The sequence below is a fragment of the Lithobates pipiens genome, unplaced genomic scaffold (genome assembly GCF_037356315.1).
Source record: "Lithobates pipiens isolate NorthernLeopardFrog02 unplaced genomic scaffold, aLitPip1_a1.2 Scaffold_22, whole genome shotgun sequence".
Lineage (NCBI taxonomy): Eukaryota > Metazoa > Chordata > Amphibia > Anura > Ranidae > Lithobates > Lithobates pipiens.
In genome coordinates this window covers 135,628,498-135,645,389 of record NW_027507784.1, presented here as the reverse complement: position 1 = coordinate 135,645,389, position 16,892 = coordinate 135,628,498, and the positions used below count along the sequence as shown (strand labels likewise).

The following is a 16,892-nucleotide window of genomic DNA, read 5'->3' as shown; positions in this document are numbered from 1 at the left end:
ACAAGGCAAGGGGGGTATAGCTCAGTGGCAGAGCATTCGACTGCAGATCGAGAGGTCCTCGGTTCAAATCCGGGTGCCCCCTCAGCGTTTTGCCCGCAGTCGCGCCGAAAAAGGGAGAGCCGGCGAGTGTCTTTACCGATGCCGTCGAGCCGGTTTAGCACAAAAAAAAAAAAAAAATTCAAACACCGAGGACAAGGCAAGGGGTGTATAGCTCAGTGGCAGAGCATTCGACTGCAGATCGAGAGGTCCTCGGTTCAAATCCGGGTGCCCCCCTCAGCGTTTTGCCCGCAGTCGCGCCGAAAAAGGGAGAGCCGGCGAGTGTCTTTACCGATGCCGTCGAGCCGGTTTAGCACAAAAAAAAAAAAAATTCAAACACCGAGGACAAGGCAAGGGGTGTATAGCTCAGTGGCAGAGCATTCGACTGCAGATCGAGAGGTCCTCGGTTCAAATCCGGGTGCCCCCTCGGCGTTTTGCCCGCAGTCGCGCCGAAAAAGGGAGAGCCGGCGAGTGTCTTTACCGATGCCGTCGAGCCGGTTTAGCACAAAAAAAAACAAAAAAAAAAAAAAATTCAAACACCGAGGACAAGGCAAGGGGGGTATAGCTCAGTGGCAGAGCATTCGACTGCAGATCGAGAGGTCCTCGGTTCAAATCCGGGTGCCCCCTCGGCGTTTTGCCCGCAGTCGCGCCGAAAAAGGGAGAGCCGGCGAGTGTCTTTACCGATGCCGTCGAGCCGGTTTAGCACAAAAAAAAACAAAAAAAAAAAAAAATTCAAACACCGAGGACAAGGCAAGGGGGGTATAGCTCAGTGGCAGAGCATTCGACTGCAGATCGAGAGGTCCTCGGTTCAAATCCGGGTGCCCCCTCGGCGTTTTGCCCGCAGTCGCGCCGAAAAAGGGAGAGCCGGCGAGTGTCTTTACCGATGCCGTCGAGCCGGTTTAGCACAAAAAAAAACAAAAAAAAAAAAAATTCAAACACCGAGGACAAGGCAAGGGGGGTATAGCTCAGTGGCAGAGCATTCGACTGCAGATCGAGAGGTCCTCGGTTCAAATCCGGGTGCCCCCTCGGCGTTTTGCCCGCAGTCGCGCCGAAAAAGGGAGAGCCGGCGAGTGTCTTTACCGATGCCGTCGAGCCGGTTTAGCACAAAAAAAAACAAAAAAAAAAAAAAAATTCAAACACCGAGGACAAGGCAAGGGGGGTATAGCTCAGTGGCAGAGCATTCGACTGCAGATCGAGAGGTCCTCGGTTCAAATCCGGGTGCCCCCTCGGCGTTTTGCCCGCAGTCGCGCCGAAAAAGGGAGAGCCGGCGAGTGTCTTTACCGATGCCGTCGAGCCGGTTTAGCACAAAAAAAAACAAAAAAAAAAAAAAATTCAAACACCGAGGACAAGGCAAGGGGGGTATAGCTCAGTGGCAGAGCATTCGACTGCAGATCGAGAGGTCCTCGGTTCAAATCCGGGTGCCCCCTCGGCGTTTTGCCCGCAGTCGCGCCGAAAAAGGGAGAGCCGGCGAGTGTCTTTACCGATGCCGTCGAGCCGGTTTAGCACAAAAAAAAACAAAAAAAAAAAAAATTCAAACACCGAGGACAAGGCAAGGGGGGTATAGCTCAGTGGCAGAGCATTCGACTGCAGATCGAGAGGTCCTCGGTTCAAATCCGGGTGCCCCCTCGGCGTTTTGCCCGCAGTCGCGCCGAAAAAGGGAGAGCCGGCGAGTGTCTTTACCGATGCCGTCGAGCCGGTTTAGCACAAAAAAAAACAAAAAAAAAAAAAATTCAAACACCGAGGACAAGGCAAGGGGGGTATAGCTCAGTGGCAGAGCATTCGACTGCAGATCGAGAGGTCCTCGGTTCAAATCCGGGTGCCCCCTCGGCGTTTTGCCCGCAGTCGCGCCGAAAAAGGGAGAGCCGGCGAGTGTCTTTACCGATGCCGTCGAGCCGGTTTAGCACAAAAAAAAAAATAAATAAATTCAAACACCGAGGACAAGGCAAGGGGGGTATAGCTCAGTGGCAGAGCATTCGACTGCAGATCGAGAGGTCCTCGGTTCAAATCCGGGTGCCCCCTCAGCGTTTTGCCCGCAGTCGCGCCGAAAAAGGGAGAGCCGGCGAGTGTCTTTACCGATCCCGTCGAGTCGGTTTAGCACAAAAAAAAAAAAAAAAATTCAAACACCGAGGACAAGGCAAGGGGGGTATAGCTCAGTGGCAGAGCATTCGACTGCAGATCGAGAGGTCCTCGGTTCAAATCCGGGTGCCCCCTCGGCGTTTTGCCCGCAGTCGCGCCGAAAAAGGGAGAGCCGGCGAGTGTCTTTACCGATGCCGTCGAGCCGGTTTAGCACAAAAAAAAACAAAAAAAAAAAAAATTCAAACACCGAGGACAAGGCAAGGGGGGTATAGCTCAGTGGCAGAGCATTCGACTGCAGATCGAGAGGTCCTCGGTTCAAATCCGGGTGCCCCCTCGGCGTTTTGCCCGCAGTCGCGCCGAAAAAGGGAGAGCCGGCGAGTGTCTTTACCGATGCCGTCGAGCCGGTTTAGCACAAAAAAAAACAAAAAAAAAAAAAAATTCAAACACCGAGGACAAGGCAAGGGGGGTATAGCTCAGTGGCAGAGCATTCGACTGCAGATCGAGAGGTCCTCGGTTCAAATCCGGGTGCCCCCTCGGCGTTTTGCCCGCAGTCGCGCCGAAAAAGGGAGAGCCGGCGAGTGTCTTTACCGATGCCGTCGAGCCGGTTTAGCACAAAAAAAAACAAAAAAAAAAAAAAATTCAAACACCGAGGACAAGGCAAGGGGGGTATAGCTCAGTGGCAGAGCATTCGACTGCAGATCGAGAGGTCCTCGGTTCAAATCCGGGTGCCCCCTCGGCGTTTTGCCCGCAGTCGCGCCGAAAAAGGGAGAGCCGGCGAGTGTCTTTACCGATGCCGTCGAGCCGGTTTAGCACAAAAAAAAACAAAAAAAAAAAAAATTCAAACACCGAGGACAAGGCAAGGGGGGTATAGCTCAGTGGCAGAGCATTCGACTGCAGATCGAGAGGTCCTCGGTTCAAATCCGGGTGCCCCCTCGGCGTTTTGCCCGCAGTCGCGCCGAAAAAGGGAGAGCCGGCGAGTGTCTTTACCGATGCCGTCGAGCCGGTTTAGCACAAAAAAAAACAAAAAAAAAAAAAAATTCAAACACCGAGGACAAGGCAAGGGGGGTATAGCTCAGTGGCAGAGCATTCGACTGCAGATCGAGAGGTCCTCGGTTCAAATCCGGGTGCCCCCTCGGCGTTTTGCCCGCAGTCGCGCCGAAAAAGGGAGAGCCGGCGAGTGTCTTTACCGATGCCGTCGAGCCGGTTTAGCACAAAAAAAAACAAAAAAAAAAAAAATTCAAACACCGAGGACAAGGCAAGGGGGGTATAGCTCAGTGGCAGAGCATTCGACTGCAGATCGAGAGGTCCTCGGTTCAAATCCGGGTGCCCCCTCGGCGTTTTGCCCGCAGTCGCGCCGAAAAAGGGAGAGCCGGCGAGTGTCTTTACCGATGCCGTCGAGCCGGTTTAGCACAAAAAAAAACAAAAAAAAACAAAAAATTCAAACACCGAGGACAAGGCAAGGGGGGTATAGCTCAGTGGCAGAGCATTCGACTGCAGATCGAGAGGTCCTCGGTTCAAATCCGGGTGCCCCCTCGGCGTTTTGCCCGCAGTCGCGCCGAAAAAGGGAGAGCCGGCGAGTGTCTTTACCGATGCCGTCGAGCCGGTTTAGCACAAAAAAAAACAAAAAAAACAAAAAATTCAAACACCGAGGACAAGGCAAGGGGGGTATAGCTCAGTGGCAGAGCATTCGACTGCAGATCGAGAGGTCCTCGGTTCAAATCCGGGTGCCCCCTCGGCGTTTTGCCCGCAGTCGCGCCGAAAAAGGGAGAGCCGGCGAGTGTCTTTACCGATGCCGTCGAGCCGGTTTAGCACAAAAAAAAAAAAACAAAAAATTCAAACACCGAGGACAAGGCAAGGGGGGTATAGCTCAGTGGCAGAGCATTCGACTGCAGATCGAGAGGTCCTCGGTTCAAATCCGGGTGCCCCCTCGGCGTTTTGCCCGCAGTCGCGCCGAAAAAGGGAGAGCCGGCGAGTGTCTTTACCGATGCCGTCGAGCCGGTTTAGCACAAAAAAAAACAAAAAAAACAAAAAATTCAAACACCGAGGACAAGGCAAGGGGGGTATAGCTCAGTGGCAGAGCATTCGACTGCAGATCGAGAGGTCCTCGGTTCAAATCCGGGTGCCCCCTCGGCGTTTTGCCCGCAGTCGCGCCGAAAAAGGGAGAGCCGGCGAGTGTCTTTACCGATGCCGTCGAGCCGGTTTAGCACAAAAAAAAACAAAAAAAACAAAAAATTCAAACACCGAGGACAAGGCAAGGGGGGTATAGCTCAGTGGCAGAGCATTCGACTGCAGATCGAGAGGTCCTCGGTTCAAATCCGGGTGCCCCCTCGGCGTTTTGCCCGCAGTCGCGCCGAAAAAGGGAGAGCCGGCGAGTGTCTTTACCGATGCCGTCGAGCCGGTTTAGCACAAAAAAAAACAAAAAAAACAAAAAATTCAAACACCGAGGACAAGGCAAGGGGGGTATAGCTCAGTGGCAGAGCATTCGACTGCAGATCGAGAGGTCCTCGGTTCAAATCCGGGTGCCCCCTCGGCGTTTTGCCCGCAGTCGCGCCGAAAAAGGGAGAGCCGGCGAGTGTCTTTACCGATGCCGTCGAGCCGGTTTAGCACAAAAAAAAACAAAAAAAACAAAAAATTCAAACACCGAGGACAAGGCAAGGGGGGTATAGCTCAGTGGCAGAGCATTCGACTGCAGATCGAGAGGTCCTCGGTTCAAATCCGGGTGCCCCCTCGGCGTTTTGCCCGCAGTCGCGCCGAAAAAGGGAGAGCCGGCGAGTGTCTTTACCGATGCCGTCGAGCCGGTTTAGCACAAAAAAAAACAAACAAAAAAAAAAAATTCAAACACCAGGACAAGGCAAGGGGGGTATAGCTCAGTGGCAGAGCATTCGACTGCAGATCGAGAGGTCCTCGGTTCAAATCCGGGTGCCCCCTCGGCGTTTTGCCCGCAGTCGCGCCGAAAAAGGGAGAGCCGGCGAGTGTCTTTACCGATGCCGTCGAGCCGGTTTAGCACAAAAAAAAACAAACAAAAAAAAAAATTCAAACACCGAGGACAAGGCAAGGGGGGTATAGCTCAGTGGCAGAGCATTCGACTGCAGATCGAGAGGTCCTCGGTTCAAATCCGGGTGCCCCCTCGGCGTTTTGCCCGCAGTCGCGCCGAAAAAGGGAGAGCCGGCGAGTGTCTTTACCGATGCCGTCGAGCCGGTTTAGCACAAAAAAAACAAAAAAAAAAAAAAATTCAAACACCGAGGACAAGGCAAGGGGGGTATAGCTCAGTGGCAGAGCATTCGACTGCAGATCGAGAGGTCCTCGGTTCAAATCCGGGTGCCCCCTCGGCGTTTTGCCCGCAGTCGCGCCGAAAAAGGGAGAGCCGGCGAGTGTCTTTACCGATGCCGTCGAGCCGGTTTAGCACAAAAAAAAAACAAAAAAAAAAAAATTCAAACACCGAGGACAAGGCAAGGGGGGTATAGCTCAGTGGCAGAGCATTCGACTGCAGATCGAGAGGTCCTCGGTTCAAATCCGGGTGCCCCCTCGGCGTTTTGCCCGCAGTCGCGCCGAAAAAGGGAGAGCCGGCGAGTGTCTTACCGATGCCGTCGAGCCGGTTTTAGCACAAAAAAAACAAAAAAAAAAAAAATTCAAACACCGAGGACAAGGCAAGGGGGGTATAGCTCAGTGGCAGAGCATTCGACTGCAGATCGAGAGGTCCTCGGTTCAAATCCGGGTGCCCCCTCGGCGTTTTGCCCGCAGTCGCGCCGAAAAAGGGAGAGCCGGCGAGTGTCTTTACCGATGCCGTCGAGCCGGTTTAGCACAAAAAAAAAAAAAAAAAAAAAAATCAAACACCGAGGACAAGGCAAGGGGGGTATAGCTCAGTGGCAGAGCATTCGACTGCAGATCGAGAGGTCCTCGGTTCAAATCCGGGTGCCCCCTCGGCGTTTTGCCCGCAGTCGCGCCGAAAAAGGGAGAGCCGGCGAGTGTCTTTACCGATGCCGTCGAGCCGGTTTAGCACAAAAAAAAACAAAAAAAAAAAAAATTCAAACACCGAGGACAAGGCAAGGGGGGTATAGCTCAGTGGCAGAGCATTCGACTGCAGATCGAGAGGTCCTCGGTTCAAATCCGGGTGCCCCCTCGGCGTTTTGCCCGCAGTCGCGCCGAAAAAGGGAGAGCCGGCGAGTGTCTTTACCGATGCCGTCGAGCCGGTTTAGCACAAAAAAAACAAAAAAAAAAAAATTCAACACCGAGGACAAGGCAAGGGGGTATAGCTCAGTGGCAGAGCATTCGACTGCAGATCGAGAGGTCCTCGGTTCAAATCCGGGTGCCCCCTCGGCGTTTTGCCCGCAGTCGCGCCGAAAAAGGGAGAGCCGGCGAGTGTCTTTACCGATGCCGTCGAGCCGGTTTAGCACAAAAAAAAAAAAAATTCAAACACCGAGGACAAGGCAAGGGGGGTATAGCTCAGTGGCAGAGCATTCGACTGCAGATCGAGAGGTCCTCGGTTCAAATCCGGGTGCCCCCTCGGCGTTTTGCCCGCAGTCGCGCCGAAAAAGGGAGAGCCGGCGAGTGTCTTTACCGATGCCGTCGAGCCGGTTTAGCACAAAAAAAAACAAAAAAAAAAAAAATTCAAACACCGAGGACAAGGCAAGGGGGGTATAGCTCAGTGGCAGAGCATTCGACTGCAGATCGAGAGGTCCTCGGTTCAAATCCGGGTGCCCCCTCGGCGTTTTGCCCGCAGTCGCGCCGAAAAAGGGGGAGCCGGCGAGTGTCTTTACCGATGCCGTCGAGCCGGTTTAGCACAAAAAAAAACAAAAAAAAAAAAATTCAAACACCGAGGACAAGGCAAGGGGGGTATAGCTCAGTGGCAGAGCATTCGACTGCAGATCGAGAGGTCGTCGGTTCAAATCCGGGTGCCCCCTCGGCGTTTTGCCCGCAGTCGCGCCGAAAAAGGGGGAGCCGGCGAGTGTCTTTACCGATGCCGTCGAGCCGGTTTAGCACAAAAAAAACAAAAAAAAAAAAAATTCAAACACCGAGGACAAGGCAAGGGGGGTATAGCTCAGTGGCAGAGCATTCGACTGCAGATCGAGAGGTCGTCGGTTCAAATCCGGGTGCCCCCTCGGCGTTTTGCCCGCAGTCGCGCCGAAAAAGGGGGAGCCGGCGAGTGTCTTTACCGATGCCGTCGAGCCGGTTTAGCACAAAAAAAAACAAAAAAAAAAAAAATTCAAACACCGAGGACAAGGCAAGGGGGGTATAGCTCAGTGGCAGAGCATTCGACTGCAGATCGAGAGGTCGTCGGTTCAAATCCGGGTGCCCCCTCGGCGTTTTGCCCGCAGTCGCGCCGAAAAAGGGGGAGCCGGCGAGTGTCTTTACCGATGCCGTCGAGCCGGTTTAGCACAAAAAAAAACAAAAAAAAAAAAAATTCAAACACCGAGGACAAGGCAAGGGGGGTATAGCTCAGTGGCAGAGCATTCGACTGCAGATCGAGAGGTCGTCGGTTCAAATCCGGGTGCCCCCTCGGCGTTTTGCCCGCAGTCGCGCCGAAAAAGGGGGAGCCGGCGAGTGTCTTTACCGATGCCGTCGAGCCGGTTTAGCACAAAAAAAAAAACAAAAAAAAAAAAAATTCAAACACCGAGGACAAGGCAAGGGGGGTATAGCTCAGTGGCAGAGCATTCGACTGCAGATCGAGAGGTCGTCGGTTCAAATCCGGGTGCCCCCTCGGCGTTTTGCCCGCAGTCGCGCCGAAAAAGGGAGAGCCGGCGAGTGTCTTTACCGATGCCGTCGAGCCGGTTTAGCACAAAAAAAAACAAAAAAAAAAAAAATTCAAACACCGAGGACAAGGCAAGGGGGGTATAGCTCAGTGGCAGAGCATTCGACTGCAGATCGAGAGGTCGTCGGTTCAAATCCGGGTGCCCCCTCGGCGTTTTGCCCGCAGTCGCGCCGAAAAAGGGAGAGCCGGCGAGTGTCTTTACCGATGCCGTCGAGCCGGTTTAGCACAAAAAAAAACAAAAAAAAAAAAAATTCAAACACCGAGGACAAGGCAAGGGGGGTATAGCTCAGTGGCAGAGCATTCGACTGCAGATCGAGAGGTCGTCGGTTCAAATCCGGGTGCCCCCTCGGCGTTTTGCCCGCAGTCGCGCCGAAAAAGGGAGAGCCGGCGAGTGTCTTTACCGATGCCGTCGAGCCGGTTTAGCACAAAAAAAAACAAAAAAAAAAAAAATTCAAACACCGAGGACAAGGCAAGGGGGGTATAGCTCAGTGGCAGAGCATTCGACTGCAGATCGAGAGGTCGTCGGTTCAAATCCGGGTGCCCCCTCGGCGTTTTGCCCGCAGTCGCGCCGAAAAAGGGAGAGCCGGCGAGTGTCTTTACCGATGCCGTCGAGCCGGTTTAGCACAAAAAAAAACAAAAAAAAAAAAAATTCAAACACCGAGGACAAGGCAAGGGGGGTATAGCTCAGTGGCAGAGCATTCGACTGCAGATCGAGAGGTCCTCGGTTCAAATCCGGGTGCCCCCTCGGCGTTTTGCCCGCAGTCGCGCCGAAAAAGGGAGAGCCGGCGAGTGTCTTTACCGATGCCGTCGAGCCGGTTTAGCACAAAAAAAAACAAAAAAAAAAAAAATTCAAACACCGAGGACAAGGCAAGGGGGGTATAGCTCAGTGGCAGAGCATTCGACTGCAGATCGAGAGGTCCTCGGTTCAAATCCGGGTGCCCCCTCGGCGTTTTGCCCGCAGTCGCGCCGAAAAAGGGAGAGCCGGCGAGTGTCTTTACCGATGCCGTCGAGCCGGTTTAGCACAAAAAAAACAAAAAAAAAAAAAATTCAAACACCGAGGACAAGGCAAGGGGGGTATAGCTCAGTGGCAGAGCATTCGACTGCAGATCGAGAGGTCCTCGGTTCAAATCCGGGTGCCCCCTCGGCGTTTTGCCCGCAGTCGCGCCGAAAAAGGGAGAGCCGGCGAGTGTCTTTACCGATGCCGTCGAGCCGGTTTAGCACAAAAAAAAACAAAAAAAAAAAAAATTCAAACACCGAGGACAAGGCAAGGGGGGTATAGCTCAGTGGCAGAGCATTCGACTGCAGATCGAGAGGTCCTCGGTTCAAATCCGGGTGCCCCCTCGGCGTTTTGCCCGCAGTCGCGCCGAAAAAGGGAGAGCCGGCGAGTGTCTTTACCGATGCCGTCGAGCCGGTTTAGCACAAAAAAAAACAAAAAAAAAAAAAAATTCAAACACCGAGGACAAGGCAAGGGGGGTATAGCTCAGTGGCAGAGCATTCGACTGCAGATCGAGAGGTCCTCGGTTCAAATCCGGGTGCCCCCTCGGCGTTTTGCCCGCAGTCGCGCCGAAAAAGGGAGAGCCGGCGAGTGTCTTTACCGATGCCGTCGAGCCGGTTTAGCACAAAAAAAAAAAAAAAAAAAAAAAATTCAAACACCGAGGACAAGGCAAGGGGGGTATAGCTCAGTGGCAGAGCATTCGACTGCAGATCGAGAGGTCCTCGGTTCAAATCCGGGTGCCCCCTCGGCGTTTTGCCCGCAGTCGCGCCGAAAAAGGGAGAGCCGGCGAGTGTCTTTACCGATGCCGTCGAGCCGGTTTAGCACAAAAAAAAACAAAAAAAAAAAAAATTCAAACACCGAGGACAAGGCAAGGGGGGTATAGCTCAGTGGCAGAGCATTCGACTGCAGATCGAGAGGTCCTCGGTTCAAATCCGGGTGCCCCCTCGGCGTTTTGCCCGCAGTCGCGCCGAAAAAGGGAGAGCCGGCGAGTGTCTTTACCGATGCCGTCGAGCCGGTTTAGCACAAAAAAAAACAAAAAAAAAAAAAATTCAAACACCGAGGACAAGGCAAGGGGGGTATAGCTCAGTGGCAGAGCATTCGACTGCAGATCGAGAGGTCCTCGGTTCAAATCCGGGTGCCCCCTCGGCGTTTTGCCCGCAGTCGCGCCGAAAAAGGGAGAGCCGGCGAGTGTCTTTACCGATGCCGTCGAGCCGGTTTAGCACAAAAAAAAACAAAAAAAAAAAAAAATTCAAACACCGAGGACAAGGCAAGGGGGGTATAGCTCAGTGGCAGAGCATTCGACTGCAGATCGAGAGGTCCTCGGTTCAAATCCGGGTGCCCCCTCGGCGTTTTGCCCGCAGTCGCGCCGAAAAAGGGAGAGCCGGCGAGTGTCTTTACCGATGCCGTCGAGCCGGTTTAGCACAAAAAAAAAAAAAAAAAAAAAAATTCAAACACCGAGGACAAGGCAAGGGGGGTATAGCTCAGTGGCAGAGCATTCGACTGCAGATCGAGAGGTCGTCGGTTCAAATCCGGGTGCCCCCTCGGCGTTTTGCCCGCAGTCGCGCCGAAAAAGGGAGAGCCGGCGAGTGTCTTTACCGATGCCGTCGAGCCGGTTTAGCACAAAAAAAAACAAAAAAAAAAAAAATTCAAACACCGAGGACAAGGCAAGGGGGGTATAGCTCAGTGGCAGAGCATTCGACTGCAGATCGAGAGGTCCTCGGTTCAAATCCGGGTGCCCCCTCGGCGTTTTGCCCGCAGTCGCGCCGAAAAAGGGAGAGCCGGCGAGTGTCTTTACCGATGCCGTCGAGCCGGTTTAGCACAAAAAAAAACAAAAAAAAAAAAAATTCAAACACCGAGGACAAGGCAAGGGGGGTATAGCTCAGTGGCAGAGCATTCGACTGCAGATCGAGAGGTCCTCGGTTCAAATCCGGGTGCCCCCTCGGCGTTTTGCCCGCAGTCGCGCCGAAAAAGGGAGAGCCGGCGAGTGTCTTTACCGATGCCGTCGAGCCGGTTTAGCACAAAAAAAAACAAAAAAAATAAAAATTCAAACACCGAGGACAAGGCAAGGGGGGTATAGCTCAGTGGCAGAGCATTCGACTGCAGATCGAGAGGTCCTCGGTTCAAATCCGGGTGCCCCCTCGGCGTTTTGCCCGCAGTCGCGCCGAAAAAGGGAGAGCCGGCGAGTGTCTTTACCGATGCCGTCGAGCCGGTTTAGCACAAAAAAAAACAAAAAAAAAAAAAAATTCAAACACCGAGGACAAGGCAAGGGGGGTATAGCTCAGTGGCAGAGCATTCGACTGCAGATCGAGAGGTCGTCGGTTCAAATCCGGGTGCCCCCTCGGCGTTTTGCCCGCAGTCGCGCCGAAAAAGGGAGAGCCGGCGAGTGTCTTTACCGATGCCGTCGAGCCGGTTTAGCACAAAAAAAAACAAAAAAAAAAAAAAATTCAAACACCGAGGACAAGGCAAGGGGGGTATAGCTCAGTGGCAGAGCATTCGACTGCAGATCGAGAGGTCGTCGGTTCAAATCCGGGTGCCCCCTCGGCGTTTTGCCCGCAGTCGCGCCGAAAAAGGGAGAGCCGGCGAGTGTCTTTACCGATGCCGTCGAGCCGGTTTAGCACAAAAAAAAACAAAAAAAAAAAAAATTCAAACACCGAGGACAAGGCAAGGGGGGTATAGCTCAGTGGCAGAGCATTCGACTGCAGATCGAGAGGTCGTCGGTTCAAATCCGGGTGCCCCCTCGGCGTTTTGCCCGCAGTCGCGCCGAAAAAGGGAGAGCCGGCGAGTGTCTTTACCGATGCCGTCGAGCCGGTTTAGCACAAAAAAAAACAAAAAAAAAAAAAATTCAAACACCGAGGACAAGGCAAGGGGGGTATAGCTCAGTGGCAGAGCATTCGACTGCAGATCGAGAGGTCGTCGGTTCAAATCCGGGTGCCCCCTCGGCGTTTTGCCCGCAGTCGCGCCGAAAAAGGGAGAGCCGGCGAGTGTCTTTACCGATGCCGTCGAGCCGGTTTAGCACAAAAAAAAACAAAAAAAAAAAAAAATTCAAACACCGAGGACAAGGCAAGGGGGGTATAGCTCAGTGGCAGAGCATTCGACTGCAGATCGAGAGGTCGTCGGTTCAAATCCGGGTGCCCCCTCGGCGTTTTGCCCGCAGTCGCGCCGAAAAAGGGAGAGCCGGCGAGTGTCTTTACCGATGCCGTCGAGCCGGTTTAGCACAAAAAAAAACAAAAAAAAAAAAAATTCAAACACCGAGGACAAGGCAAGGGGGGTATAGCTCAGTGGCAGAGCATTCGACTGCAGATCGAGAGGTCGTCGGTTCAAATCCGGGTGCCCCCTCGGCGTTTTGCCCGCAGTCGCGCCGAAAAAGGGAGAGCCGGCGAGTGTCTTTACCGATGCCGTCGAGCCGGTTTAGCACAAAAAAAAACAAAAAAAAAAAAAATTCAAACACCGAGGACAAGGCAAGGGGGGTATAGCTCAGTGGCAGAGCATTCGACTGCAGATCGAGAGGTCGTCGGTTCAAATCCGGGTGCCCCCTCGGCGTTTTGCCCGCAGTCGCGCCGAAAAAGGGAGAGCCGGCGAGTGTCTTTACCGATGCCGTCGAGCCGGTTTAGCACAAAAAAAAACAAACAAAAAAAAAAATTCAAACACCGAGGACAAGGCAAGGGGGGTATAGCTCAGTGGCAGAGCATTCGACTGCAGATCGAGAGGTCGTCGGTTCAAATCCGGGTGCCCCCTCGGCGTTTTGCCCGCAGTCGCGCCGAAAAAGGGAGAGCCGGCGAGTGTCTTTACCGATGCCGTCGAGCCGGTTTAGCACAAAAAAAAACAAACAAAAAAAAAAATTCAAACACCGAGGACAAGGCAAGGGGGGTATAGCTCAGTGGCAGAGCATTCGACTGCAGATCGAGAGGTCGTCGGTTCAAATCCGGGTGCCCCCTCGGCGTTTTGCCCGCAGTCGCGCCGAAAAAGGGAGAGCCGGCGAGTGTCTTTACCGATGCCGTCGAGCCGGTTTAGCACAAAAAAAAACAAACAAAAAAAAATTCAAACACCGAGGACAAGGCAAGGGGGGTATAGCTCAGTGGCAGAGCATTCGACTGCAGATCGAGAGGTCGTCGGTTCAAATCCCGGGTGCCCCCTCGGCGTTTTGCCCGCAGTCGCGCCGAAAAAGGGAGAGCCGGCGAGTGTCTTTACCGATGCCGTCGAGCCGGTTTAGCACAAAAAAAAACAAACAAAAAAAAAAATTCAAACACCGAGGACAAGGCAAGGGGGGTATAGCTCAGTGGCAGAGCATTCGACTGCAGATCGAGAGGTCGTCGGTTCAAATCCGGGTGCCCCCTCGGCGTTTTGCCCGCAGTCGCGCCGAAAAAGGGAGAGCCGGCGAGTGTCTTTACCGATGCCGTCGAGCCGGTTTAGCACAAAAAAAAACAAAAAAAAAAAAAATTCAAACACCGAGGACAAGGCAAGGGGGGTATAGCTCAGTGGCAGAGCATTCGACTGCAGATCGAGAGGTCGTCGGTTCAAATCCGGGTGCCCCCTCGGCGTTTTGCCCGCAGTCGCGCCGAAAAAGGGAGAGCCGGCGAGTGTCTTTACCGATGCCGTCGAGCCGGTTTAGCACAAAAAAAACAAAAAAAAAAAAATTCAAACACCGAGGACAAGGCAAGGGGGGTATAGCTCAGTGGCAGAGCATTCGACTGCAGATCGAGAGGTCGTCGGTTCAAATCCGGGTGCCCCCTCGGCGTTTTGCCCGCAGTCGCGCCGAAAAGGGAGAGCCGGCGAGTGTCTTTACCGATGCCGTCGAGCCGGTTTAGCACAAAAAAAACAAAAAAAAAAAAAAATTCAAACACCGAGGACAAGGCAAGGGGGGTATAGCTCAGTGGCAGAGCATTCGACTGCAGATCGAGAGGTCCTCGGTTCAAATCCGGGTGCCCCCTCGGCGTTTTGCCCGCAGTCGCGCCGAAAAAGGGAGAGCCGGCGAGTGTCTTTACCGATGCCGTCGAGCCGGTTTAGCACAAAAAAAAACAAAAAAAAAAAAAATTCAAACACCGAGGACAAGGCAAGGGGGGTATAGCTCAGTGGCAGAGCATTCGACTGCAGATCGAGAGGTCGTCGGTTCAAATCCGGGTGCCCCCTCGGCGTTTTGCCCGCAGTCGCGCCGAAAAAGGGAGAGCCGGCGAGTGTCTTTACCGATGCCGTCGAGCCGGTTTAGCACAAAAAAAAACAAAAAAAAAAAAAAATTCAAACACCGAGGACAAGGCAAGGGGGGTATAGCTCAGTGGCAGAGCATTCGACTGCAGATCGAGAGGTCCTCGGTTCAAATCCGGGTGCCCCCTCGGCGTTTTGCCCGCAGTCGCGCCGAAAAAGGGGAGCCGGCGAGTGTCTTTACCGATGCCGTCGAGCCGGTTTAGCACAAAAAAAACAAAAAAAAAAAAATTCAAACACCGAGGACAAGGCAAGGGGGGTATAGCTCAGTGGCAGAGCATTCGACTGCAGATCGAGAGGTCCTCGGTTCAAATCCGGGTGCCCCCTCGGCGTTTGCCCGCAGTCGCGCCGAAAAAGGGGAGAGCCGGCGTGTGTCTTTACCGATGCCGTCGAGCCGGTTTAGCACAAAAAAAAACAAAAAAAAAAAAAATTCAAACACCGAGGACAAGGCAAGGGGGGTATAGCTCAGTGGCAGAGCATTCGACTGCAGATCGAGAGGTCCTCGGTTCAAATCCGGGTGCCCCCCTCGGCGTTTTGCCCGCAGTCGCGCCGAAAAAGGGAGAGCCGGCGAGTGTCTTTACCGATGCCGTCGAGCCGGTTTAGCACAAAAAAAACAAAAAAAAAAAAAATTCAAACACCGAGGACAAGGCAAGGGGGGTATAGCTCAGTGGCAGAGCATTCGACTGCAGATCGAGAGGTCCTCGGTTCAAATCCGGGTGCCCCCTCGGCGTTTTGCCCGCAGTCGCGCCGAAAAAGGGAGAGCCGGCGAGTGTCTTTACCGATGCTGTCGAGCCGGTTTAGCACAAAAAAAAACAAAAAAAAAAAAAATTCAAACACCGAGGACAAGGCAAGGGGGGTATAGCTCAGTGGCAGAGCATTCGACTGCAGATCGAGAGGTCCTCGGTTCAAATCCGGGTGCCCCCTCGGCGTTTTGCCCGCAGTCGCGCCGAAAAAGGGAGAGCCGGCGAGTGTCTTTACCGATGCCGTCGAGCCGGTTTAGCACAAAAAAAAACAAAAAAAAAAAAAATTCAAACACCGAGGACAAGGCAAGGGGGGTATAGCTCAGTGGCAGAGCATTCGACTGCAGATCGAGAGGTCCTCGGTTCAAATCCGGGTGCCCCCTCGGCGTTTTGCCCGCAGTCGCGCCGAAAAAGGGGGAGCCGGCGAGTGTCTTTACCGATGCCGTCGAGCCGGTTTAGCACAAAAAAAAACAAAAAAAAAAAAAATTCAAACACCGAGGACAAGGCAAGGGGGGTATAGCTCAGTGGCAGAGCATTCGACTGCAGATCGAGAGGTCCTCGGTTCAAATCCGGGTGCCCCCTCGGCGTTTTGCCCGCAGTCGCGCCGAAAAAGGGAGAGCCGGCGAGTGTCTTTACCGATGCCGTCGAGCCGGTTTAGCACAAAAAAAAACAAAAAAAAAAAAAATTCAAACACCGAGGACAAGGCAAGGGGGGTATAGCTCAGTGGCAGAGCATTCGACTGCAGATCGAGAGGTCCTCGGTTCAAATCCGGGTGCCCCCTCGGCGTTTTGCCCGCAGTCGCGCCGAAAAAGGGAGAGCCGGCGAGTGTCTTTACCGATGCCGTCGAGCCGGTTTAGCACAAAAAAAAACCAAAAAAAAAAAAAATTCAAACACCGAGGACAAGGCAAGGGGGGTATAGCTCAGTGGCAGAGCATTCGACTGCAGATCGAGAGGTCCTCGGTTCAAATCCGGGTGCCCCCTCGGCGTTTTGCCCGCAGTCGCGCCGAAAAAGGGGGAGCCGGCGAGTGTCTTTACCGATGCCGTCGAGCCGGTTTAGCACAAAAAAAAACAAAAAAAAAAAAATTCAAACACCGAGGACAAGGCAAGGGGGGTATAGCTCAGTGGCAGAGCATTCGACTGCAGATCGAGAGGTCCTCGGTTCAAATCCGGGTGCCCCCTCGGCGTTTTGCCCGCAGTCGCGCCGAAAAAGGGGGAGCCGGCGAGTGTCTTTACCGATGCCATCGAGCCGGTTTAGCACAAAAAAAAACAAAAAAAAAAAAAATTCAAACACCGAGGACAAGGCAAGGGGGGTATAGCTCAGTGGCAGAGCATTCGACTGCAGATCGAGAGGTCCTCGGTTCAAATCCGGGTGCCCCCTCGGCGTTTTGCCCGCAGTCGCGCCGAAAAAGGGGGAGCCGGCGAGTGTCTTTACCGATGCCGTCGAGCCGGTTTAGCACAAAAAAAAACAAAAAAAAAAAAAATTCAAACACAGAGGACAAGGCAAGGGGGGTATAGCTCAGTGGCAGAGCATTCGACTGCAGATCGAGAGGTCCTCGGTTCAAATCCGGGTGCCCCCTCGGCGTTTTGCCCGCAGTCGCGCCGAAAAAGGGGGAGCCGGCGAGTGTCTTTACCGATGCCGTCGAGCCGGTTTAGCACAAAAAAAAACAAAAAAAAAAAAAATTCAAACACCGAGGACAAGGCAAGGGGGGTATAGCTCAGTGGCAGAGCATTCGACTGCAGATCGAGAGGTCCTCGGTTCAAATCCGGGTGCCCCCTCGGCGTTTTGCCCGCAGTCGCGCCGAAAAAGGGGGAGCCGGCGAGTGTCTTTACCGATGCCGTCGAGCCGGTTTAGCACAAAAAAAAACAAAAAAAAAAAAAATTCAAACACCGAGGACAAGGCAAGGGGGGTATAGCTCAGTGGCAGAGCATTCGACTGCAGATCGAGAGGTCCTCGGTTCAAATCCGGGTGCCCCCTCGGCGTTTTGCCCGCAGTCGCGCCGAAAAAGGGAGAGCCGGCGAGTGTCTTTACCGATGCCGTCGAGCCGGTTTAGCACAAAAAAAAAACAAAAAAAAAAAAAATTCAAACACCGAGGACAAGGCA

General features: G+C 53.4%; 59 non-coding genes across 59 annotated transcripts; all 59 read left to right on the top strand.

Annotated features, from left to right (window-relative positions):
* Window positions 1-10: 10 nt before the first annotated feature.
* Window positions 11-82, top strand: TRNAC-GCA (transfer RNA cysteine (anticodon GCA)). The gene has a single exon. It is a non-coding gene; the product is annotated as a tRNA-Cys (tRNA).
* Window positions 83-591: 509 nt separating this feature from the next.
* Window positions 592-663, top strand: TRNAC-GCA (transfer RNA cysteine (anticodon GCA)). Its single transcript has one exon. It is a non-coding gene; the product is annotated as a tRNA-Cys (tRNA).
* Window positions 664-791: 128 nt separating this feature from the next.
* On the top strand, window positions 792-863 carry TRNAC-GCA (transfer RNA cysteine (anticodon GCA)). Its single transcript has one exon. It is a non-coding gene; the product is annotated as a tRNA-Cys (tRNA).
* Window positions 864-990: 127 nt separating this feature from the next.
* TRNAC-GCA (transfer RNA cysteine (anticodon GCA)) lies at window positions 991-1,062 on the top strand. The gene has a single exon. It is a non-coding gene; the product is annotated as a tRNA-Cys (tRNA).
* Window positions 1,063-1,191: 129 nt separating this feature from the next.
* On the top strand, window positions 1,192-1,263 carry TRNAC-GCA (transfer RNA cysteine (anticodon GCA)). The gene has a single exon. It is a non-coding gene; the product is annotated as a tRNA-Cys (tRNA).
* A 128-nt stretch (window positions 1,264-1,391) lies between these two features.
* On the top strand, window positions 1,392-1,463 carry TRNAC-GCA (transfer RNA cysteine (anticodon GCA)). Its single transcript has one exon. It is a non-coding gene; the product is annotated as a tRNA-Cys (tRNA).
* Window positions 1,464-1,590: 127 nt separating this feature from the next.
* TRNAC-GCA (transfer RNA cysteine (anticodon GCA)) lies at window positions 1,591-1,662 on the top strand. Its single transcript has one exon. It is a non-coding gene; the product is annotated as a tRNA-Cys (tRNA).
* A 127-nt stretch (window positions 1,663-1,789) lies between these two features.
* TRNAC-GCA (transfer RNA cysteine (anticodon GCA)) lies at window positions 1,790-1,861 on the top strand. The gene has a single exon. It is a non-coding gene; the product is annotated as a tRNA-Cys (tRNA).
* Window positions 1,862-1,983: 122 nt separating this feature from the next.
* On the top strand, window positions 1,984-2,055 carry TRNAC-GCA (transfer RNA cysteine (anticodon GCA)). The gene has a single exon. It is a non-coding gene; the product is annotated as a tRNA-Cys (tRNA).
* Window positions 2,056-2,175: 120 nt separating this feature from the next.
* On the top strand, window positions 2,176-2,247 carry TRNAC-GCA (transfer RNA cysteine (anticodon GCA)). The gene has a single exon. It is a non-coding gene; the product is annotated as a tRNA-Cys (tRNA).
* Window positions 2,248-2,374: 127 nt separating this feature from the next.
* Window positions 2,375-2,446, top strand: TRNAC-GCA (transfer RNA cysteine (anticodon GCA)). The gene has a single exon. It is a non-coding gene; the product is annotated as a tRNA-Cys (tRNA).
* A 128-nt stretch (window positions 2,447-2,574) lies between these two features.
* TRNAC-GCA (transfer RNA cysteine (anticodon GCA)) lies at window positions 2,575-2,646 on the top strand. Its single transcript has one exon. It is a non-coding gene; the product is annotated as a tRNA-Cys (tRNA).
* A 128-nt stretch (window positions 2,647-2,774) lies between these two features.
* On the top strand, window positions 2,775-2,846 carry TRNAC-GCA (transfer RNA cysteine (anticodon GCA)). The gene has a single exon. It is a non-coding gene; the product is annotated as a tRNA-Cys (tRNA).
* A 127-nt stretch (window positions 2,847-2,973) lies between these two features.
* On the top strand, window positions 2,974-3,045 carry TRNAC-GCA (transfer RNA cysteine (anticodon GCA)). The gene has a single exon. It is a non-coding gene; the product is annotated as a tRNA-Cys (tRNA).
* A 128-nt stretch (window positions 3,046-3,173) lies between these two features.
* TRNAC-GCA (transfer RNA cysteine (anticodon GCA)) lies at window positions 3,174-3,245 on the top strand. The gene has a single exon. It is a non-coding gene; the product is annotated as a tRNA-Cys (tRNA).
* Window positions 3,246-3,372: 127 nt separating this feature from the next.
* On the top strand, window positions 3,373-3,444 carry TRNAC-GCA (transfer RNA cysteine (anticodon GCA)). The gene has a single exon. It is a non-coding gene; the product is annotated as a tRNA-Cys (tRNA).
* A 129-nt stretch (window positions 3,445-3,573) lies between these two features.
* TRNAC-GCA (transfer RNA cysteine (anticodon GCA)) lies at window positions 3,574-3,645 on the top strand. The gene has a single exon. It is a non-coding gene; the product is annotated as a tRNA-Cys (tRNA).
* A 128-nt stretch (window positions 3,646-3,773) lies between these two features.
* On the top strand, window positions 3,774-3,845 carry TRNAC-GCA (transfer RNA cysteine (anticodon GCA)). Its single transcript has one exon. It is a non-coding gene; the product is annotated as a tRNA-Cys (tRNA).
* A 123-nt stretch (window positions 3,846-3,968) lies between these two features.
* TRNAC-GCA (transfer RNA cysteine (anticodon GCA)) lies at window positions 3,969-4,040 on the top strand. Its single transcript has one exon. It is a non-coding gene; the product is annotated as a tRNA-Cys (tRNA).
* Window positions 4,041-4,168: 128 nt separating this feature from the next.
* On the top strand, window positions 4,169-4,240 carry TRNAC-GCA (transfer RNA cysteine (anticodon GCA)). Its single transcript has one exon. It is a non-coding gene; the product is annotated as a tRNA-Cys (tRNA).
* A 128-nt stretch (window positions 4,241-4,368) lies between these two features.
* Window positions 4,369-4,440, top strand: TRNAC-GCA (transfer RNA cysteine (anticodon GCA)). The gene has a single exon. It is a non-coding gene; the product is annotated as a tRNA-Cys (tRNA).
* Window positions 4,441-4,568: 128 nt separating this feature from the next.
* TRNAC-GCA (transfer RNA cysteine (anticodon GCA)) lies at window positions 4,569-4,640 on the top strand. Its single transcript has one exon. It is a non-coding gene; the product is annotated as a tRNA-Cys (tRNA).
* A 128-nt stretch (window positions 4,641-4,768) lies between these two features.
* TRNAC-GCA (transfer RNA cysteine (anticodon GCA)) lies at window positions 4,769-4,840 on the top strand. The gene has a single exon. It is a non-coding gene; the product is annotated as a tRNA-Cys (tRNA).
* Window positions 4,841-4,968: 128 nt separating this feature from the next.
* On the top strand, window positions 4,969-5,040 carry TRNAC-GCA (transfer RNA cysteine (anticodon GCA)). The gene has a single exon. It is a non-coding gene; the product is annotated as a tRNA-Cys (tRNA).
* A 128-nt stretch (window positions 5,041-5,168) lies between these two features.
* TRNAC-GCA (transfer RNA cysteine (anticodon GCA)) lies at window positions 5,169-5,240 on the top strand. The gene has a single exon. It is a non-coding gene; the product is annotated as a tRNA-Cys (tRNA).
* A 127-nt stretch (window positions 5,241-5,367) lies between these two features.
* On the top strand, window positions 5,368-5,439 carry TRNAC-GCA (transfer RNA cysteine (anticodon GCA)). The gene has a single exon. It is a non-coding gene; the product is annotated as a tRNA-Cys (tRNA).
* Window positions 5,440-5,566: 127 nt separating this feature from the next.
* On the top strand, window positions 5,567-5,638 carry TRNAC-GCA (transfer RNA cysteine (anticodon GCA)). The gene has a single exon. It is a non-coding gene; the product is annotated as a tRNA-Cys (tRNA).
* Window positions 5,639-5,764: 126 nt separating this feature from the next.
* Window positions 5,765-5,836, top strand: TRNAC-GCA (transfer RNA cysteine (anticodon GCA)). Its single transcript has one exon. It is a non-coding gene; the product is annotated as a tRNA-Cys (tRNA).
* Window positions 5,837-5,961: 125 nt separating this feature from the next.
* TRNAC-GCA (transfer RNA cysteine (anticodon GCA)) lies at window positions 5,962-6,033 on the top strand. Its single transcript has one exon. It is a non-coding gene; the product is annotated as a tRNA-Cys (tRNA).
* A 127-nt stretch (window positions 6,034-6,160) lies between these two features.
* Window positions 6,161-6,232, top strand: TRNAC-GCA (transfer RNA cysteine (anticodon GCA)). The gene has a single exon. It is a non-coding gene; the product is annotated as a tRNA-Cys (tRNA).
* A 123-nt stretch (window positions 6,233-6,355) lies between these two features.
* On the top strand, window positions 6,356-6,427 carry TRNAC-GCA (transfer RNA cysteine (anticodon GCA)). Its single transcript has one exon. It is a non-coding gene; the product is annotated as a tRNA-Cys (tRNA).
* Window positions 6,428-6,544: 117 nt separating this feature from the next.
* On the top strand, window positions 6,545-6,616 carry TRNAC-GCA (transfer RNA cysteine (anticodon GCA)). The gene has a single exon. It is a non-coding gene; the product is annotated as a tRNA-Cys (tRNA).
* Window positions 6,617-6,743: 127 nt separating this feature from the next.
* Window positions 6,744-6,815, top strand: TRNAC-GCA (transfer RNA cysteine (anticodon GCA)). The gene has a single exon. It is a non-coding gene; the product is annotated as a tRNA-Cys (tRNA).
* Window positions 6,816-8,534: 1,719 nt separating this feature from the next.
* On the top strand, window positions 8,535-8,606 carry TRNAC-GCA (transfer RNA cysteine (anticodon GCA)). Its single transcript has one exon. It is a non-coding gene; the product is annotated as a tRNA-Cys (tRNA).
* Window positions 8,607-8,733: 127 nt separating this feature from the next.
* Window positions 8,734-8,805, top strand: TRNAC-GCA (transfer RNA cysteine (anticodon GCA)). Its single transcript has one exon. It is a non-coding gene; the product is annotated as a tRNA-Cys (tRNA).
* A 126-nt stretch (window positions 8,806-8,931) lies between these two features.
* TRNAC-GCA (transfer RNA cysteine (anticodon GCA)) lies at window positions 8,932-9,003 on the top strand. Its single transcript has one exon. It is a non-coding gene; the product is annotated as a tRNA-Cys (tRNA).
* A 127-nt stretch (window positions 9,004-9,130) lies between these two features.
* Window positions 9,131-9,202, top strand: TRNAC-GCA (transfer RNA cysteine (anticodon GCA)). Its single transcript has one exon. It is a non-coding gene; the product is annotated as a tRNA-Cys (tRNA).
* A 128-nt stretch (window positions 9,203-9,330) lies between these two features.
* Window positions 9,331-9,402, top strand: TRNAC-GCA (transfer RNA cysteine (anticodon GCA)). Its single transcript has one exon. It is a non-coding gene; the product is annotated as a tRNA-Cys (tRNA).
* A 127-nt stretch (window positions 9,403-9,529) lies between these two features.
* Window positions 9,530-9,601, top strand: TRNAC-GCA (transfer RNA cysteine (anticodon GCA)). Its single transcript has one exon. It is a non-coding gene; the product is annotated as a tRNA-Cys (tRNA).
* Window positions 9,602-9,728: 127 nt separating this feature from the next.
* On the top strand, window positions 9,729-9,800 carry TRNAC-GCA (transfer RNA cysteine (anticodon GCA)). The gene has a single exon. It is a non-coding gene; the product is annotated as a tRNA-Cys (tRNA).
* Window positions 9,801-9,927: 127 nt separating this feature from the next.
* On the top strand, window positions 9,928-9,999 carry TRNAC-GCA (transfer RNA cysteine (anticodon GCA)). The gene has a single exon. It is a non-coding gene; the product is annotated as a tRNA-Cys (tRNA).
* Window positions 10,000-10,127: 128 nt separating this feature from the next.
* On the top strand, window positions 10,128-10,199 carry TRNAC-GCA (transfer RNA cysteine (anticodon GCA)). Its single transcript has one exon. It is a non-coding gene; the product is annotated as a tRNA-Cys (tRNA).
* Window positions 10,200-10,524: 325 nt separating this feature from the next.
* On the top strand, window positions 10,525-10,596 carry TRNAC-GCA (transfer RNA cysteine (anticodon GCA)). The gene has a single exon. It is a non-coding gene; the product is annotated as a tRNA-Cys (tRNA).
* A 127-nt stretch (window positions 10,597-10,723) lies between these two features.
* On the top strand, window positions 10,724-10,795 carry TRNAC-GCA (transfer RNA cysteine (anticodon GCA)). Its single transcript has one exon. It is a non-coding gene; the product is annotated as a tRNA-Cys (tRNA).
* Window positions 10,796-10,922: 127 nt separating this feature from the next.
* Window positions 10,923-10,994, top strand: TRNAC-GCA (transfer RNA cysteine (anticodon GCA)). The gene has a single exon. It is a non-coding gene; the product is annotated as a tRNA-Cys (tRNA).
* Window positions 10,995-13,711: 2,717 nt separating this feature from the next.
* TRNAC-GCA (transfer RNA cysteine (anticodon GCA)) lies at window positions 13,712-13,783 on the top strand. The gene has a single exon. It is a non-coding gene; the product is annotated as a tRNA-Cys (tRNA).
* A 327-nt stretch (window positions 13,784-14,110) lies between these two features.
* Window positions 14,111-14,182, top strand: TRNAC-GCA (transfer RNA cysteine (anticodon GCA)). The gene has a single exon. It is a non-coding gene; the product is annotated as a tRNA-Cys (tRNA).
* Window positions 14,183-14,306: 124 nt separating this feature from the next.
* TRNAC-GCA (transfer RNA cysteine (anticodon GCA)) lies at window positions 14,307-14,378 on the top strand. The gene has a single exon. It is a non-coding gene; the product is annotated as a tRNA-Cys (tRNA).
* Window positions 14,379-14,704: 326 nt separating this feature from the next.
* TRNAC-GCA (transfer RNA cysteine (anticodon GCA)) lies at window positions 14,705-14,776 on the top strand. The gene has a single exon. It is a non-coding gene; the product is annotated as a tRNA-Cys (tRNA).
* Window positions 14,777-14,903: 127 nt separating this feature from the next.
* Window positions 14,904-14,975, top strand: TRNAC-GCA (transfer RNA cysteine (anticodon GCA)). Its single transcript has one exon. It is a non-coding gene; the product is annotated as a tRNA-Cys (tRNA).
* A 127-nt stretch (window positions 14,976-15,102) lies between these two features.
* Window positions 15,103-15,174, top strand: TRNAC-GCA (transfer RNA cysteine (anticodon GCA)). The gene has a single exon. It is a non-coding gene; the product is annotated as a tRNA-Cys (tRNA).
* A 127-nt stretch (window positions 15,175-15,301) lies between these two features.
* TRNAC-GCA (transfer RNA cysteine (anticodon GCA)) lies at window positions 15,302-15,373 on the top strand. Its single transcript has one exon. It is a non-coding gene; the product is annotated as a tRNA-Cys (tRNA).
* Window positions 15,374-15,500: 127 nt separating this feature from the next.
* TRNAC-GCA (transfer RNA cysteine (anticodon GCA)) lies at window positions 15,501-15,572 on the top strand. Its single transcript has one exon. It is a non-coding gene; the product is annotated as a tRNA-Cys (tRNA).
* Window positions 15,573-15,700: 128 nt separating this feature from the next.
* Window positions 15,701-15,772, top strand: TRNAC-GCA (transfer RNA cysteine (anticodon GCA)). The gene has a single exon. It is a non-coding gene; the product is annotated as a tRNA-Cys (tRNA).
* Window positions 15,773-15,898: 126 nt separating this feature from the next.
* TRNAC-GCA (transfer RNA cysteine (anticodon GCA)) lies at window positions 15,899-15,970 on the top strand. Its single transcript has one exon. It is a non-coding gene; the product is annotated as a tRNA-Cys (tRNA).
* Window positions 15,971-16,097: 127 nt separating this feature from the next.
* Window positions 16,098-16,169, top strand: TRNAC-GCA (transfer RNA cysteine (anticodon GCA)). The gene has a single exon. It is a non-coding gene; the product is annotated as a tRNA-Cys (tRNA).
* Window positions 16,170-16,296: 127 nt separating this feature from the next.
* TRNAC-GCA (transfer RNA cysteine (anticodon GCA)) lies at window positions 16,297-16,368 on the top strand. Its single transcript has one exon. It is a non-coding gene; the product is annotated as a tRNA-Cys (tRNA).
* Window positions 16,369-16,495: 127 nt separating this feature from the next.
* TRNAC-GCA (transfer RNA cysteine (anticodon GCA)) lies at window positions 16,496-16,567 on the top strand. Its single transcript has one exon. It is a non-coding gene; the product is annotated as a tRNA-Cys (tRNA).
* Window positions 16,568-16,694: 127 nt separating this feature from the next.
* On the top strand, window positions 16,695-16,766 carry TRNAC-GCA (transfer RNA cysteine (anticodon GCA)). Its single transcript has one exon. It is a non-coding gene; the product is annotated as a tRNA-Cys (tRNA).
* Window positions 16,767-16,892: the final 126 nt, after the last annotated feature.